We start from the raw sequence: 17,956 nt of genomic DNA, 5'->3' as shown, positions 1-17,956 counted from the left end.
ATTAACACAGTTGTGTACAAGCGGATCTTTCCATGAGCTGAGCTCATGCTCAACACACCCTGAACGCCCTGCCTTCCTCCTCCTGTGGTCACGCGTTCACTCTCCTTCTTTTTCTGCTCTCTCCTCCTCAAATTCCATGCAATGGTGTTAAAATGTTTGTGAAAATAGTGATGAGCCTTCCCTTCCTGCATCCGTGTGTTAGGGTATCTACTGAATGCCCTAGCTATCTTCTCTTCTCAAATCCATCCTTAGTCCTTCAGAGACACTTCTTGTTTTGAATTACTGGGTTCTGTAGCAGTGCTCTGCCTCTCACTCTCCCTTTTCCTACACAGACAGCCAATGCATGCGCCTTTCCCAACATAAGCATGCGTGCTGTCTATAGTTTTAAGATTAATTTCCCATATTTCTAAGACATCCTAGGTACCTCTCCAGATACAATTGACATAATAAGCAACAAAAATATAGACCAACGAACCAAAATAATGTTTTTGATGGGCAGAGATTGGGGCTCAAATTTGGACTCAGCATACTCTGTGAGGTTTGAGTACAAACAGCTACTTATTTGGGTAAATGAAAATCATCCTGTATTCATAGGCCCACGCAATTGCCTCCAGAGTCAAAGGTTTGATAATATGAAATACAAATACCTGGTGTTCCGGTTGCCATGATGATTTAGTCTCCAATCCCTAGGTTCCTATACAGAATAGTATTGGGAGTAACACTCTTGGAAGAATCCCTTCTAGAATTTCTAAATGTTGCATAAAATTGCCCAACACTTCTATCCTCTTTCTATAAATCCTTCTGAATATAAGCGGCATCTACTTTTACCACTATTCCATCTATGTCTCCCCTCCATTCTTCACTACATTCATTGCTGAAGTTTCAACTCTGGTTCACTTTCTCCAGCATGTTCTCCAGCATGTTCTCCAGCTCCTCTTTCTCCATCATGTTCTCCCAAAAAGAACTCATCTGTCCTCATGTCTCAACCAGTCCTGTACACTCCTCCCCCGATTGTATAGTTGATGTGTCATAGGACCATAAACCTTTAGAGCTAGAATAAATCTGATCTGAGAGTCACCGTGGCTAAATCATCATCATCATCATCTATAAAAATAATTAAAAACAAACAGATGATCTGCTTATAGCCATTGAGCTCACTAGGTTGCTTTTTTCTCACATAAATTTAGAAATTCTAAAACCAAGCCCACCATTTTCCATGATATTCTCAAAATCTATTATATCTTCCCAAAGTCTTCAGCCAATGGAAAGATCGTTCTCAAAGTCACAAAAGCTCTATAATTTAGCTTTATTTTACCCCACTCCTTCATTATCCACACCTAGATGGTAGAAATATATCAGTTCTTCCCTCAAAATGTCTCTCACCCACTTCCTTTCTCTCAATTCAGACTGTTGTTCTCCACATTGATAATCTTGCCTTGTTCACACTATCAGTTCTGACGTTGACTTCCCAGATTTGAGTCTTTCTCACTAAAAACCATCCCATATCCATCATAAACTCTCTTGTCCTAAACCTTTGGTGGCTTGCTAGCCCAGACTACATGAAGGCAATGAAAAATCTTTGAATATACACATTTGTTGTTATTCTGATAACTCCCAGCTACAGGAGTGATGATGCTGATAATGGAGAGCAGGAACCAGACAGATGCCCATTAAGGGCTGAGATCATTTTTCTGACTGCTGAAAAGGACACTTAACTCTTCAGCCCTTGAAGTTTTTGGTCTGTTACATTTTTAATGTTTTGCTTAAGTTTTTAATACAACATAATTTGCATGAGGCAACTGTAAGGCTTTTATGTGATCCATTTCATTGCCTGAATCTTTCATCTGGGTGAGGGCTGCATTAAGCTCATCCTGAATAATAGCTTCTATTATTTAAATCCGTTATTTAAATTCAATTTTGCCAAGAAGCTATCACTCCTACTCTATCTGCAAATATGGAAACTTAAACGTAGAATTTCCTCCTGAAATTTTCCATAGGGGAAAAAAATGTCATCCATTTAAATGCATCCTTTGAGTACTGCAAATTCTGTGAGCAAACAACTTTAAACAACCTATTTATTTTTCATATCAAAATTAGGATTTTAAAAAATTTTGCTGATTATAAAAGTAATTTGTGTTTACTGTAAAAGAAAAAATGAAACACTGAAGAATCTAAAGTAGAAAGCAGTGTCTACTCAAAATGGCTATGCCCAATGGAAACATTGTGTTATCTCTATATTTTTTTCTAGATTTTTAAACATAAAGAAACATCAATATTTACCTAAGTTGCATCATATGAGACCACGCAGACTGCATTTTCCAAAGACAGCCACAACAATATTCCCATCCTGCACGCTCTTCTGCAAGTGTCCTTGGCATTCTCTCAACAAGAATTGTTATTTCTCCACCTCCTGGAATCTGAGCAGGCCGTTGGATAGCTTCAATAGATAGGATATGGCTGCCATAATGTGGCATAAAACTAATTCTGTGCATAGCCCTTAACTGGCCTGGCAACTTCCACTCTCTACTTCTTGGAAGCTGACCACCATGTAAGAAGTAGAACTATTCTGAGAGCACCATGCTGTGAGGAAGCCCAAGAAGGCCTGGAAGATGAAATTCCATGTTGAGAGGTGAAGAAATTAAAGTTCCCCAAAGCACCAGACATGTGAATGAAGAAGCCATCTTGGAAGTGGATTCTTCCATCCCAGCTGATCCAGGTGATTTACACGTGGGTCAAAGACAAACCACCCAGCTGAGCCCTTCCTGATTCCTGATCTACAAAATCAGCAACAGAGTAAAATAGTTGTGTTTTAAAAATTATTACCAATAATTTTTAATGAAATGGGAAAATACTAATTAGGGAATATTAAGTGAAAAAACTTAAGTACGAAACTATAAATACAACATGATGTTAGATGTGCCTTATCTTGTCTCACCTGCTCACTGCAGCAGCCACCAAAACGGGCTCCCTCGCCCAGACCTAACCCCCTTCAATGCATTCTCTACACTGAAGCCAGAGACATCTTCCTAAATTAAAATAGTTGTTTCAAACTCCAAAGTTCTGGGGTTATTTGTGATATAGCAACAGAAAACCAAAACATATTCCTTGAATATTTTTTATCATAAAACAAATTAAATCCACCTCATCTCTTTTAGTGGTTCTCATATTATATGCATTTACCATATGCTAATTAACTCATCCCTTATAGATGTACTTTTAGACTGTTTTCTCTTTTATTATTGTAAATAATGCTGCAGTGAACATTTCTTTGCATGTGCACCTATCTGATTGTTTTCAAGGGTGAATTCTTGTAAGTCATATTACTGAGCCAAAAGATAATTCAAAAATTACATTTTGATATCTTCAGCGTGACTATATTTCAGGAATGTACAAATTTATTCTCACACCAGGAGTCTGTGAGAATGTCACTTCCATCATACTGGGCCTTATCAACTTTTATAGCCAATGTGGTAAAATATACAAAATTTCATTTTTATTGGCCATTTCTTGTATTTTGTAAATTGCTTGTGCATAAAGTATAAACCATTTCAAAGCCATTTTAAAGCTTAGTTTCTTTATATAAATAAATAATTTCATAAATCTATATACAGTAGACATTATTACTGCTCACCAATATTTCCATTCCTCCTCCCTTTCCAGAGGAGCACAGGAGGAATAAATTTCCCTAATTCCATGAACTTATGTACGGCTATGTGCCTTGAGTGGGGAAAAAAAAGAGGAACATGACATGCATCAAATTGCTAGTGCACCAATCTCCCACGTTCTTTCTTCCCCTGCTGCAGCAATCATGAAAACACAGGTTGATAGGAAGATTCCATGAGATCTAAATGGCCTGGAAGGCTAAGCCAACCTGTTGAGATAATTGCTCTGGAGAGTCTCCCAGACCCTCCCTCACCCTTTGTGTGAGAAAGAAGTAAACGTTTTGTTCATATTAATACATTGGGATGTCAAACTGTTTACCACTGAAGAATAACCTAACCTATCCTGACTAGTAAAATACACATCTGGGGGCCGGCCAGGTGGCACAGTGGTTAAGTGTGCATGCTCTGCTTCGGCGGCCCAGGGTTCATAGGTTCGGATCCCGGGCGCGCACCGACACACGGCTTGTCAAGCCATGCTGTGGCGGCATCCCACATAAAGTAGAGGAAGATGGGCATGGATGTTAGCCCAGGGCTAGTCTTCCTCACACACACACACAAAAATACACATCTGGTCATATATATGCTTTCCAAATGCAGACCTTGTCATTGGGTTTGTTGGTTGCTTGGCTTTATCCCTGTCTACACGTATATCAACACGCACAACATGGGTCACCTTGGTAGAAAGATTTAACAATCTGTTATGTATTCTTCCATATTTTTCATTCATGCTCGTAACATTATACAGATATATCCACATGCATATACATAGAAATGTATGTATGTATGTAAAGTGGGATTTTAGCCTTTGTTTTCCAAAAAAAGAAAGTGGATAATTATACCCCCTTTTCTGCCTCTTGCATTTCTTACTCAACAATAACTGGTGGAATGTAGTCACCTTCTATAGCTCTAATTCCCTCATTTTACCGATTGCTCAATAGAACGTAGTCTGCACGCAGTAGAATTCATTCAACCAGTCTCCTCTTGACCGGCATCCACTTTGATCTAGTTTTGTGCCATTAGAAACAATGCTGCAGTAAACACTTGAGTGCCCAAGTCCATTAATACGTCTGCTTTTATTTCTATTGGCATTCTTGGGAGAAGCCCGGTGAGGTTAAATGATATATGTGTTTTTATTTTTAATAAATGCTGTTAGATTACTTCTGCCAAAAACTATAACACTGCACATTTCCACCAGGAATATGAGATATTATTTCCTTTAATTCCCCGGGAGTATTAAGTGTGTAGCTCTTTCTAATCAATGTAAACTGCTATCTCATCACTTCTTAAATTTGCATCCTCCTGGCTACCAGTGCATTTAAGCATCTTTTCATATATCTGTGACCATTTACATTTGCTCTTCTATGACTTTTCCTTAGTCAATTATTCAACAGTGCTTTTCTCTTGTCAGTTTGGAGAAGTACTTTGAATAACATGGACAACTTACCCCTTGTCTGCCATTTGCATTACACTATTTTGTCCTCATGTATTTTGTCCATTGATTTTAATTGTTTCTATAGCCACACAAAGGTTATTATCATTTCTTTTATAGCATTTAAGTTTCTGATCTTAGTTAAGACGTTATCCCTGACCCCTAAGTTGTAAGATTTTCTTGCAAGAGTATTGATTGTGGGTTTTTTTCTTACACTAGAGTATTTAAGTCATGAGGAACCTACTGTTTTCTTTTTTGATTTTTTAAAAGCTAAGGTATTATTTCTATTTAAAAAATGCGCTTAAGTGTACAATTTGAGAAATTGTGGTAATTATATATGATAAAGTAATCACAGTCAAGATATAGAACAGTTCCATCACCATAAAGTGTTTTCTTACACTCCCTCACACCCCCAGTGCCAGTCCCCAGCAAACACTGATCTGCGCTCTGTTACTCTAGTTTTGAATTTTTCTATACTGTTGTATAAATAGAATCATCCAGTATAGACTTTCGTGCTTGACTTCTTTCAGTCAGCATAATGTTTTTGAGATTCATCCATGATGTTGAATGTATTAATCTTGTTACTTCTTATTGTAGTGTAGAATTCCATAGTATAGATAAACCACAATTTCTTTATCCATTCACCAGTTTTTGCCTATTGTAGATTGTCCTGCTATAAATATTTGCATACATGTCTCTGTGGATATGTTTTTCTTTCACTTGAGTGAATATCTAGGAGTGGAACTTCTGGGTCACATGGTAAGTGTATGTCATACAGTTAGAGATACTACCCGACTGTTTTCCAAAGTGACTGTACCATTTTGCATTTCAGCCAGCAACGAACAAGACTTACAATTGTTCTATATCCTCACCAATGCTTGTACTCAGTATTTTTCAATTCAGCCACTCTGGTAGGCATGTCATTGTGGTTTTTAATTGGCATTTCTCTGATGATCAGCGATGTTGAAAATCTGTTCATACGCTTATTGGCTACTCATATATCTTCATTTGTAAAATATATAGTCATAAATTTGGTCCTTGTTTTAGAAAGACCTTCACTTTTATTGGGATGTTTGACTTAATCTTGAGCTATAAGAGTTCTTTATCTATTCTAGATACAAGTCCTTTGCCTGATGTATGCTTTGCAAAAAAATTTCCAGTCTATGGTTTGCATTTTTATTTTCTTAACTTTCTCTCTTAAAACCCAGAAGCTTATAATCTGAATGAAGTCCATTTTATCATTTTTTATTTATATTTTATGCTTTTTGTATCTTGTTTAAGAAATCCTAGTGTAACCAAAAGTCACAAAGATTTTCTTCAATGTTTTCTTCCAGAAATTTTATAATTTTAGTTTTTACATTTAGACCTGTGATCCACTTGGAATTAACTTTTTTGCATAGTGTTAGGTAAGGGTATAAGTTCATTTTTTTGCATATATCCGAATATATAAGTATTCCAGCACCCTTTGTTAAAAAGACTGTCCTTTCTCCATTGGCTTGCCTTGGCACTCAATTGCCCATACAAGTGTGGGTCTATTTATGGACTCTAATCTGTTCCGTTGGTCTATGTGACTATCCTTAAGCCAATCTTTTTTTTTATATAATTTTTATTTATTTATTTATTTTCCCCCCCCAAAGCCCCAGTAGATAGTTGTATGTCATAGCTGCACATCCTTCTAGTTGCTGTATGTGGGACACAGCCTCTGCATCGCCGGAGAAGCGGTGCGTCGGTACACGCCCAGGATCCGAACCCGGGCCACCAGCAGCGGAGCGTGCGCACTTAACCGCTAAGCCATGGGACCGGCCCAAGCCAATCTTGATTGTTATAGATTTATACTAAGTTTTGCAATCAGGTAGTGTAAGTCTTCCAAATTGACTCCTCTTTTCCAAAAACGTTTTAGGTATTCTAAGTCCATTGCCTTTTCATATAAACTTTTAAATCTGCTTGTCAATTTCTTCAAAAAGCCTTTTGTTTTGCACCTTCTCAGACCCTGGAGCATCCCGGATGCAGAACCCAGAACTGGGGGGATGTGACTACTGAGGGGGCCCAGAGTATGCAGTAACAGGGAACAGATTAGCCTTCCTGCCTGAAACAACTAACAAATTGGAAAATACATTAAAGAAAGTTTCTCAAGACATTGGACATCGAGTAATGAAGGACAGTGACCCCTGAGAGATGAGAAACAAATGAAGTGAGCCCTAAACTGCCCCGGCTATGACCTACAGAGAGTTTCCAGGCAGCAGCACAGGGAGGGGAACCCAGGGGGAGCACAGCATTCTCCCTAAATTGAGGAGAAGGAGCTGGGATCCAGGGGGCTAAGGCAGCTAGAATCAGCAGGGCAGAGCATTGAAGAGGAGAGCACTGCAAGGAGAGAGAATTGCAGAGATCTACGAGAGTATTCTTCAGCACGTGCATGTGAGGAAACTATCAAAAAGATTAGAGGGGAAAGTCTTCCAGGATAATGGGGGGCCAGAGCAGTGCCTGCTCACACCGTCTGGAGTGGAAAATCCTCTTAATTATAAGGACTGGTAGAATACTGAAAAGTTTTTCCTCAGTAGTGGAGAAAATTTTACCCTAGACTAGGCGTTACTCTGTTCCCTCCTAGCAAAGCTTAAAGCACAACCCAAAAGCATCAAATTGTTTCCAAGTAACTTAAATGCATCCCAAAACGAAGCTTAAGTATATTTATAGGAATGTTATAACATATAGCACCCAAAAAGGAAAAAACCACAAAGCCTGGTATTTTTCTCTTAGTGTTTTAGCAGATAATGTCCTTGCCTAGGCTTAAACTTCAAACTCGTCTCTTAAGCAGTGGCCCTAGTCATAGTTCAGATCTTTTGTCTTCAACTGAGCCACTTTGAGTCCTCTGCATATGTGTAGTTTGTGAGTCAGAGATATGGGTACACCCATCCCTCCGGCCCCCGCCACCCTCTTCAGTGGTCACAGCATTCCAGCTTCAATCTTCTGGTCCCCACGTGCACCCCCACAGCTGCTGTGTGCACTGCCATGTGGAGGCAGAGACAACACTTGTAGAGCTTCTGATCTCCCCTCCTTTCTTCTATTCCTCAGACTGAATAATCTCAGTTGGCCTATGTTCGATGTCACTGACTCTTTCTTCTGCCTGCTTACATTTGCATTACATCTTATATTGAGCCCATCTAGTGAATTTGTCATTTCAGTTATTATACTTCTAACTCCAGCTTTTCCATTTGGTTGCTTTTTATAATTTCTATCTTCTTATTGATATTCTCTATTTGATGACACATTGTTCTCCTGATTCCTTTTGTTCTTTGGACTTGGTTTTCTGTAGCTCTTTGAACATATTTAGAATAGCTGACTTAAAGTCTTAATCTAGTAAGTCCAAGGTCTAGGCTTCCTGAGGGACAATTTCCATTGGATTCCTGTGTATGGACCATGTCTTCTTTTGTATTGTCTCATAATATTTTTTTCTTGAAAACTAGACATTTCAAATAATATGTCTGACAACTCTGAAAATCAGATTCTCTCCACCACCCAGGGTTTGCTTTTGCTGCTTGTTATAGATTTTATTGTCTGTTTAGTGACTTTTCTGAAATAATTCTTTAAGTCTGTATCTTTGTCATGTGTGGACACTGAAGTCACTACTTATTTAGCTTAGCGATCAGCTAATGATTAGACAGAAATTGGCTTAAATGTCTAAAACCCTTAAGTCTGTGGGTATTTGCCCAGCAGCTCTGTGTGCATGTTGGGGCATGTCCTTGACACTCAGCCAGGTGATTTACAACTCTGCCTCCGCTGCAGTTGCTGCTTGCACAGAGCCTCAAAGTCAATCAGGGGTGAGGACTTGGGACTTTCCTCAAGTCCCAGGTGTCTCCTGAACACATGTATAGCCCTATGCATGTGTGTGACATTTTAGCCCCTGTGGACATCTCATTTGTTCCTTTAATAGTCTTGTCTTCCTTCTTTAAAAGTTAAGACATTTAAAGCTTTAGATTTTGAAGAGTTCAGCTGTTCTGGGTCATTTTATTTTGTTTGGGATTTCTTTTATATTTCTCCTATAATTCAAGGGTTTTCTAAAAATATGTTTCTTGATTTCCAAGTGATTAAGATTTTTTAATCACTCTTTTATTATTTAGTTCCAATTTTTTTGGATTATAATCAGAGAATATGGTCAGAAAAATTTAATGTTTTCTTCATGGCTAAGTCCATTTTTTAAATATGTACATGAGCATAGAAAAATCCAGTTTTGCATTTGAAGTATGTAAATTTCTATACACAGTTATAAAATCAAATTTGAGTATGAGCAAATTCCACTATATCATTTCTTCAAAAAAAATTTTTTTTCAAAGAGAGACTGAAGCCAACCGAAAGAGTGGCCAAAGCTGGAACAATTTGAGCAACAAAATAAATAAAATAGTATGGGGTTTAAACCTAAAATATAAAATAAATTTCTGTAAGTACATACTGATATAAATAAATGATTGAATACATAAATAATTAGGGAGAGAATAGACAAATTTGTCATGCAGAATTCCAAATAATTTATGAAGCAACTCTACACTCAAGGACATGGAGACTAACTCTCACTTCTTAAGTGTGGGCTGTGCATAGTGACTTCCTTCCAGAGTACAGCATGGAAAGAGGAGGGGAAAATTAACCTTACAGTGGAAAAACACAAACACTACTTCATCCAGGTTAACACCTATGCGATAAACCACTCTGATAGTATGTTCCCTTGATATGATGTAATGGGAAGGGCACTTTACCTCTGTGGTATTTCTGCCAAAAATCATAACTTCAGTCTAATCATGAGAAAAAAATCAGGCAAATCACACTTGAGGGACACTCTACAAAATATCTGACTAGCATGCAAAACTGTCAAGGTTGAGGTGTCAACAAAAATGTCAGAATAAGACCTGTCAAAGTTCTCCCTCCATAAAAGCAATGAGAAACTGGCAAAAATGTTCACAATAAACTTTATTAAAGCTCTATAAATTAATTTAGCATTTGTAGCAACTTTGAGACTAGTCAGTGAAAAAAACCTTAAAACAAACAAACAAAAAATCCCACTGAATCTCAGCAAAAACAGCAAGGTTTGTGGCATTTTAACTTACCATTTTCCACTCCTCAGCTTTGGAGGCTTTGAACAATAACAGCCTGCATTCCTAACGTAAGAGGGAGCAGATTGCGGCTGGAGCTCTCTCTCAAAGACTCGTTACCAAGATTGTTATTGGACCAATCTTATGGTTCCCTGGCAGCCCTCATGCAAAAACCTGTCTTTATTTGACCTGATTCAAATTATCCCCGTGCTAAAGCTTCATCTTGGAAAGCATTTGTCCACTGTTTTAAAATCTTGGCTTCCTGAGGCAATAACAGTTGGGGCAAACAATAGACTAACCAAAAAGCTTGAAAGGAAAAGCTGAGGAATGAGATTGCCACAGGGGCTAAAATGTCACACACATGCATAGGGCTATACACGTGTTCAGGAGACACCTGGGACTTGAGGAAAGTCCCAAGTCCTCACCCCTGATTGACTTCGAGGCTCTGTGCAAGCAGCATTAAAAGAAGCTAGAATATGATAGTATGTTCCAAATGCTGGGAGAATATCACTGTAAATCTAGGCAGCTCAGCTATCTTTTAGGATAAAGCCCCACTGAAGATTAGTTCAGTCCAAAATTACAAGAAACAACATAAAGAAACAATCCAATATGAGCAAGAATCAGTGGATACCAAAAGAGTAGTACAAGTATCCTGAACTTGCTGCATAATAGAAATGTTGGAGAAAAGCTATTAAAAAAATCATAAGAAAATAATTTACAAAAAATAGGAAGTGAGCAGGATATTATGACTAAAAGATAGTCTTAAAAAAGAACAGATCTTGAGCAATTAATAAACATATTTTCTTTAAAATTACACATAGTAATTTTAGAAGAAGAAGATTAACTGGTATTATATATTGAAGATATTACACAGAAAGAGAAATTCAAAGATAAAGATGTTGAAAACCTAAGACATCGGTCAGATAGACTGAGAAATTCAACATTTAGTCGATAGGGGTTCCTTAGCTGAATATAGAAAACGAAAGTGGCTGCTCAAAAGATAACATCTGAGAATTTCACAGAGTCAATGAAAGACATGAATCCTCTGATTTAGGAAACATTGGAGGCAGAAAAATCACACCTACGAATTCAAGTAGAAGTGAAACAGCAGAATATAAAATAGAGACAGAAGATCTGAAAGGTGGCCAGACGAAAAATGCAGTGTTTACAAAAGGACAACAATTAAACTGGCAGCATTAAAAGAAGCCAGAATATGATAGTATGTTCAAAATGCTGGGAGAATATCACTGTAAATCTAGGCAGCTCAGCTATCTTTTAGGATAAAGAAAAAAATACATATACCAAGAGTTGAAAATAATGTGAAGCAACTAGAACTCTTACGCTGTTGATAGGAAAATAAATTAGTACAATAACTTTTTTTTCCTTGCTAAAATGGAGATAATATGGTTAGCACATTATAAGCATTCAACAAATATTAGTTTTTTACTGTTTAGTAGAGGTAGAGATGAATATCATAAAATGGTTTAAACGTCCAAGTTCACTTTACAAAGAAAAATAAGTGCCCGAGTCAATGAATAAGCAAACAAACAAACAAAAAATAGAAATACCTTGTGGTACTGAGAATGGATTCCTAGGAATCATTAAAAAAATACAATATGCTCAACTTGAAATATATGTAATTAGAATTTATAAACATTTAATATAATGCATAGAAAAAGGCATCTTTAATTTGGTACTCTCTTTTCTAACTTTTGATTATTTTTTGTTTGTTTATTCCTGATGGAATAGCCTCTTAGGAAGTTATTTTCAAATACATGTTCCCAGAAGTTCTGTGAAAATCATTTTGACACTGGGTGGAGAGAGGTTGGAGATGAGAAGGTGGAGTTCTCAGGGCTCACTCCCAGTTCAACTAGAATAACTCCTTTATTTTTCTGCTTATACACTGAGCTTTCGTACACGATAGGAGACAGGGGCAAATTGCTATTTTTAATCACAGCTACTTTTAATTAGAATCAAATTAGTAATTAACAGAACATTTTAGTAAATTTGTTTAGGCACATTCAGCAGTAAGAGAAGGGGTGTGCTTAATTGTTCTATAAAATAAAGAACAAAATACTTTGGGGCTATAAAGAAATCTGGTAAGAGTGGATGAGAAGATAAGGAAGGAGAGAGAGAGAGAGAGAGGCAGAAGAGAAGCTGAGATTGAGTGAAGGAGGGTCAATAAATCTTCCTTGTGGTGGAGTGACCAAATGGCGATGCCTACTCTTCCATTGGAAATTATGGTGTTTCTCTGATGTAAGACCGTCATCTGGCTCTCTCCCATACAGTAAGTAGAGCTTATTGATGAATTTTCCTTACAATTTAAATTGCTAAGATGGCTGAGAGATGTTTGACAATGTATTTAGAAGCAGTTCTCTTGGAAAGGGGCACTGAGGTAGAGGAATCCATGAAAATGTCACCACAGGAGTTTGTATAAATCCGTGAGGAGAGTCTGACTTCCATGGGGTGTAGAATTTTAGGGGTTGGAAGTGTTGAACCAAGTCTGGAATCTGGGCTTCATGAATAATGTTTCATTTGGAGAAAGGATTTTATGCTAAGTTTGAAAATTATTCCTGTAGTAAATGATTCATACAGTTACATCCTGTTTTGAACACAGAAGAAGCCATGCCATTTTCCATACATCATAAGAATTTTTACTGAAGTTGAATCTACTGTAAGAATCACACCCAAAAAAATGGTTTAACTCAATCCTTTTCTGGCTGGATTGGAGGTGACATCTATACTAATGGAGTAGGGACCATAGTCACAAAAGAATTGTTGATTTCCAAGAACGAAGTGGGACCAAGGTGCGCCCTTGGCAGGGGACCTTTAGCTACTTCACAGTTAGTAAGCTTTTGCTATACAGTGTGACTTTCCCTAGGGTACTATTTGCTGGTCAATACATGGCTCCGCTATTCTAAGCCACTTCATTGGTCAAAGTGTGAGTCTCTTCTAAAAACCTAACAGGGTCAAAAGTTGATGGTCAATACTCATTTGTTGAATGAATAGTTGAATGAATAAGTGAATGTATGAATGTCATTTAAAGCTTTGTAAATATCATGTTCTCTATTGGTAAAACCTTTCTAACCCATTTTTTAGAGATTCTTTCATTATGAAAGGAGAAATATAAATGTAAATCTTATAATGATAGTGCTTTGTCAATTGTGAACGTAAACACAGTATTTAGTAATACCACTTCTGGTAGTAGAATATGAATATGAACCTAAACAATAGTCACACAAGGTCATTTATGTGTGGTCATGATTGGAGGAGCCTATTTGCATGAGATACAAGGAGCCTTCTAAAGAAAAGTTCATTTTAAGAAAAAAAGAGTCAGAAAAATAAATCTGAGGATAGGCTGAGGTTAAAGAAGATTGGCCATCTGGGGCCTGTGTTGATCATGTTAACCTTTAGCCCTAATGGTTTTCCTTCCCCCTTCTCTTTATCCCAGGTTCTTGTGCCAGAGTACAGAGGAGTGGAAACTAAAACATATATTTCAAATAGCTACTTCCTTAAGAAGTCTGTTAGGCGTTGGTACCGTAACTCACCAATATTCTGGGATCCACACAAGAGAAATGTGAAGAAAGAAAGAGAGAATGACGTTCCTTACTTGTGCAGAGGACCTTGAGCAGAGTGAAGCCACCTTTTACATGTCTTAGATCCTAGAGTGTTTACTGGTGACATCGGCACTAGAGGCCCTTTTGGCACAGGTGTATGGCAGCATAGAGAGGCATTTGTCCACTCATTCATTTACACGTTCCTTAACCGAGATTTATTGGGGCCTTAGATAACGTGCTGAGGATTTAACTGAGTAACACAAACCCCTTTATTGAAGGCAGTGTTGGACAAAACAAACAAGTAGATCAATACTTCCAGGACACTGTGAAAGAGGAATGCGCTATGTGATATAGGATTTTTTAGATGGGCAGTCAAGACTACTCAGAGAAGATTTCTATACCAGGTTCATAACCTGAGTGTTAAAGGAGGAGTAGATGTTAGAGGAAGCATGTTTTCATGGCAGAGACAAGAGTAATTGTGAAGCACACAGACATGAGACAAAACTAAATTTTCAGAATATTTTGGCAAACTACATGCCATCATCTACTGAATCTTTCTTTGGGTTTATCTAAATAGGTCATAAAGTTCATAAAGTATTAATTTTGAAATACTCAAAGGAAATAGGCACAATTTTTCAATTTGGTTTGTTAACTCTTCTGTCCTTACGCCTCTTACAATCTACTTTTCAATAATGACTCTGGTATTTCCGTTGGTTGCTTCTCTTTTCAGCTGGCTTTTTACAGTATCCCAGGTCAAGTTTCCTGTATGCCAAGCAGTAACTGTGAATTCTTTTTTTGATCATAAAGAAAGCTCCAAAACTTTTTTGTCTTCACACTGCCTCGATCATTGCCTCTGCAGAATAGAAACCAATCTCTATATTTTTACATAAACTTTCTTAGCACAAAAATTCACAAACCTGACTGGATATTCTTTTTGCTTAGATGGTCTTAGTAGCTATGCTCCTCAACTGACCACCTTGCAAGTGGGCAGTTTCTATAATGAAGTGAAAAATGAGATTATGTTGAATTAAAACTTTGTGATATGTTCTGATATCCATTCCAGGTGCCTGTGGTTCAGATAGATATTTTTGGCAATGTTCTGCAAAGTTGGAAAAACATTGCTCTGTGGGTTTCTGAGAAACATTTGCTATTTTTCTCATATACGTCGTGCTAGTAGCAACTTCTAATCAGCAGGAAACAAAGGGCATGAGCAATTTATCCATTAAGTGAGTCATATGAAGTAAGCAAAAGAAGGAGACTTGCTGATGGTTAAAAGTGATATTTTTACATTTTGGTCAATGACCATTTCTCATAAATGTTTTAACATATGCTAAACTGAAAGTATTTTGGTTGAATTGTTAGTGAGCTAGCAAAATCTCAATATTTTTAACATGATTTTTTTTTTAAAGAACTCAAAAATAACCATGGAGCTTTTTCCAAGACTACTTAAAAATCACTTTTCAGTTGAGATGCCAAACTTTTAAAATCAGTTTTGGAAAATAAGAAATCTATATAAATTTATCAATTAATATAGAAATAAAGTGTAAAAACCAAAGAACAAAAGAAACTCAAATGTTAGAAATCTTCTAATTTTTGAAGAACTTTAAAAACTAAAATTTTAAAGTACAATTCTATTAGTATCACTGTCTAGTTTTCTGCATTATTTTTTCCAATTTTTTTATTTTGAAAAATTAAAATCTATATGAGTTGTAAGAATTCATCAAAGGACATCATTTTACCACATTTGCTTTTTCTTTCTCAAATACTTCAGCATGTACCTTCTAAAAACAAGGATACTCTTCTACATTACTGTAATCAAATTATCACAATCAGAAAATATAACATTTAAAAATACAATTATTTAATATATAGTCTATATTTAAATTCCTCCAATCGTCCAAACAGAATTCTTAACAGATGTTTTTTGATCCAGAGTACATGAAGAATAACGCATTGCATTCAGTTGTTATTCTCTTTAGTTGGCTAATAAAGCAAAGCTTTGTTAATTGTTAGTAAATCAAAGCTAAATTTATTACAACTAGTTGAAGCAAGGGAGAATCATCTTGACAGAGTAAGATTCTCAAAACAGAAAAAGTTCATATGGTTCCAAATTGGAAGAATGCACCTCAATTGGATTCATTTAAGGTTTTTCTCATGATTTGACTGGAGTTAAACATTTTTGCCAGGCATACTACACAGGTGATTTTTGCGTCCTCTGTACAGAACATGATGTCAGTTTCTTCCATTATTGGTGAAATATGGCTTGATCATTTCTCCAAGGTGTCATCTCTCAGATTTACTCACTGCACAAGTTCTTTTTAGTAAGTAATCTGTGGGGGAAAGTTTATGAGGACATAATATTGTGTTCATAAATCCACTAATTATTAGTTTCCATTGATTCTTTCTGTCGTTACTATGATAGGTGAAAAAGAATAAATTTTAATTTCTATAATTTTTTCAACATGTTAGTTGATATTTGTCCATAAAGTAGAGCTTTTCCTTTTCCTCACTTTGTAATTACTATTATTTAATAGCAATATACATATTAGGTTCCTTTCTTATTGCAGTGTGTTATGTTCTTATTCAGATTGATAGCCAAGCCATTCCCCATTTGGCCAGTGGGAGCCTATTCATGCATGCTCCAGGATCCTTTTGATATGTACCTATAATTTTTAAAAGAAATTCCTTACTTTCTGTAACAAGAAGACTTTCTAGTCTTACCTTGTACTTTCCTTGCCTTAGCCCCGGAATCAATATTTCTCCAAGGGACCCGCGTTTTTTTCTATCCATTTCCAAGCCATTGCCACTCACCCCCCTGCAGGTAGTCATTTCATTGGCTTCAGGTTTTCACTTCCTGTACTTATTTTTTCAAAATTAAAGCAATATATACTAAATATTCCTTCTCATTCTTTCTTATCCAAAAAAGGAGTGCATTATAGGTACTTTATTGAACTTAATTTTTTTTTTCACTAAAGAGCTTGTCCTGAAAATCACTGCATATGAGTTCATAGAAATTTTCTTCATATTTTGGTTTAAAACTGCATAGAACTTCATTTTGTGGTGAACAGTCATTTATTCAGTCAATCTCCTGTATATGGGCTACATTTTTTAATTGTATTTTTGTAAGTGTATCTTAACAGTAAATTCCTAAATTTGAAGTTTTGTTAGATACTGCCAAATTCTTCCCAGAGAGCTGAATCTATGTTGTATTTATATCAGCAATATATGGAAGTACTTGTTTCCAAAGCCTTCAAACAAAGTGTTCTCAAACTTTTGTGTTTTATAAATCTGATAAAGAATATATGGAATCTTAGTATAGGTGAGATAAATATGAAATTCTCTTATCATGAGTGAAGTTAAATGTCTTTTCATATGTTTAAAAGTCATTTGTATGTCTCTTGTGTCTCTTTTTGTAAGCCATTTATATCTTTTGCCTTTATTTTTATTTGGTTTTGGTATTTTCCCCTGTAATTTAAAATGTTCTTTAAATACTTAGAATGATCACTTTTTACCTGTGATATATACAAATAATTTCCTTTCTATGTATCAATTTTATTTCCATGTTTTTTTGGGGGGGATGTCATACAGAATTTTTTTTCAATATTTCCTTTCATTGCATCAGGATTTTGAGTTATAGGTAGACTTTTTTTCACCCAGTTTATAAAGGAATACCATGTATTTTTCCCTGGTAGTTGCATAGATTTAATTTGTGTATTTAGATCACTGATTCATTTGGGGTTTCTTTTTCTTTTCCAATTCTCGTGCCTCTAATTGTTTCTTCTAATCTAATTTCATGGGCAATACCTCTAATTTATTGTTAAATAATAGTGGAGATAGAAAGTATTCATGCTTTATTCTTGAACTTGATGGGTATATCTCTTTTTCTTCCACATTAAGATGCTGGCTTTAGGGCTGAGTATATAATGTTATATGTATGTGTGTATATTTCTATATTATTGAATAAATTTTAATCAGAAATGGGTGTTGGATTTTATCACGGGCTTTTTAGCATCTATGGAGATAATTATGTATTTTTCTTTTATATCTATCAATATAGTGAGTTTTACAAATGAATTTCTATCTTTAGATTTATTAAATAAACTTCAATTAATGATGCTATATCTTTTCTTAATGTAGTATTAGATTTTGTTTGCTAATGTTTTATTTAAGATTTTTAGATTGATGTTAAGAAACAAAATTGGTATGTGCTAAATTTTTTCAGTTTAGGAA

Source organism: Diceros bicornis, chromosome 37 (assembly GCF_020826845.1).
Source record: "Diceros bicornis minor isolate mBicDic1 chromosome 37, mDicBic1.mat.cur, whole genome shotgun sequence".
NCBI lineage: Eukaryota > Metazoa > Chordata > Mammalia > Perissodactyla > Rhinocerotidae > Diceros > Diceros bicornis.
This window is presented reverse-complemented; position numbering follows the sequence as displayed.